Source organism: Numida meleagris, chromosome 6 (assembly GCF_002078875.1).
Source record: "Numida meleagris isolate 19003 breed g44 Domestic line chromosome 6, NumMel1.0, whole genome shotgun sequence".
In the NCBI taxonomy this organism is placed as follows: Eukaryota; Metazoa; Chordata; class Aves; order Galliformes; family Numididae; genus Numida; species Numida meleagris.
In genome coordinates this window covers 14,328,361-14,329,916 of record NC_034414.1, presented here as the reverse complement: position 1 = coordinate 14,329,916, position 1,556 = coordinate 14,328,361, and the positions used below count along the sequence as shown (strand labels likewise).

At 69.4% G+C, this 1,556-nt stretch overlaps 1 protein-coding gene and 1 long non-coding RNA gene across 2 annotated transcripts in view; one reads left to right on the top strand and one right to left on the bottom strand.

Annotated features, from left to right (window-relative positions):
- Window positions 1-737, bottom strand: part of DUSP8 (dual specificity phosphatase 8) — a 33,710-nt gene extending 32,973 nt beyond the window's left edge. The window contains exon 1 of the mRNA XM_021402585.1: window positions 607-737. The gene's annotated coding sequence lies outside the window, so the exon portion shown is untranslated. The remainder of the gene's footprint in view (window positions 1-606) is intronic.
- Window positions 880-1,556, top strand: part of LOC110401452 — a 1,258-nt gene continuing 581 nt past the window's right edge. Inside the window, exon 1 of the long non-coding RNA XR_002440389.1 lies at window positions 880-1,127. This is a non-coding gene — a long non-coding RNA (uncharacterized LOC110401452). The remainder of the gene's footprint in view (window positions 1,128-1,556) is intronic.

Here is a 1,556-nt window from a genome sequence, read left to right as displayed (position 1 = left end):
AGAGCAGGAAGGAGAAGGAACTTATTTATCAATAAGGGAAATCATCGCCGAGCTCGGGAAAGCGACCGGCGCTCCGCACGCAGAGAATTGCCCAGGGCTGGGGGGGATGAGGACCGGTCCGCGCGCACAGGGGGAGGGCGGAGGGGACGATTTGAGCGGGGCGCACAAGGCGCTCTCCGCCCGCAGCAGCGCAGCGCCGCACGGACCGCGCAGCCCAACGCGCGCGGCCCCGCTCGCAGCCGGGGGCACAGAGACGTTCCGAACCTTTCGGCGTCGGAAAACCACGGAGCTGCCACCGCGGCTCCCGAATCCCCCTCGGTACCGCCCCGCAGCCGGGGATGCTCCGCTCCCACCTGCGCCCACCCCCCACAGGTGTTTTTTATTAGCGCTTGCTCCGAAACGATCCCACTCCCACTTTAAAACCCTATGGATAATAACACACGCGAACATAGGTGCGGGTATTTCCAACGCGGCACGGCAGCACCTCCCCCAGCCCCACCGCGGCTCCACTCCGCACACGCGGCCGCACCGCGCCTCCCTCCCAAAGCCCTATAGCCCCTATGGGGCTGTCCCCTCCCGGCCCAGCCCGGCCCGGCTCGCACTGACCCGGTGCGGCGGGCGCGGACGGCCGCGCCTCTCCGCAGGGCCCGCATGCCGCGCAGCGCAGGGGCCGAGCTCCGCGCCGCTCCGCGCCGCTCCGCGCGCCGGGAATGCGCCGGCGATGAGGTCATGCCTCGGAGGGGGGGGGGGGGGGGATAGGGGGGGGGGGGGGGGGGGGGGGAGAGAAAAAAAAAAAAAAAAGCGTTGACGTCACCCGCAGCCAATCAGCGCGGGAGGCGCAGAGGAGGGTGACGTCACCCCGCGGGCGCGGAGCGGCGCGGAGCCGCAGCTCGGGCAGAGGGCGCGCTGGCCGCGGGGCCGGGCGCGTCACCTGTCCCACCTGGCGGCTGCACCGGGCGCGCCCCGCAGCGCGCTTCTGTCCTTACCGCGGCCCGGCAGCTCCGGCTCAGCGGCGGATTAGGGTTTAGGAGCTTTAGGGTTTTGCTGGCGCTTATGAAATCGAGGGAGCCGTCCTCCCCGCCGCCGTGCGGATGCCGGGTGTTCAGAATTAACTCTCTTCTCTCCAGGTGCGCGGCGTCGGATCTCGGCGAGCACCGAGGGTGTGAAGCCCTGGGACGTAAGTCCCACGGTCCCCTCTTCTCCTGCTGCAAAAATCAGTGCGAAGCGTATCGGGGTGGAAACCTCTGCACACCGGGGTCGCTCCGCCGTGCTAGAAGGGAAGGCGTTTCTGCAGCTTCTCTCCAACCCCGGCCCCGGCACACCGCTGTCCTGGCCCGGGGTCGAGCCCGACCCGCAGAGCATCTCCCACGGCAGCAAACGGGAGGAGAGGAGGAGAGGGACAGAAGGGCTCGGTGTCCCGTACGCTCCCAGGGGCCCGGCAGCACCCGCTGTTACCGGGGGAAGTGAGGCGGGGAGGGCCGGGGTGATGCCGCGGTGGCAGAACAAAGCAGCGCCGCGCTGCCGGGCACCAGATGTGCAGCCATTGTCATTGCCGG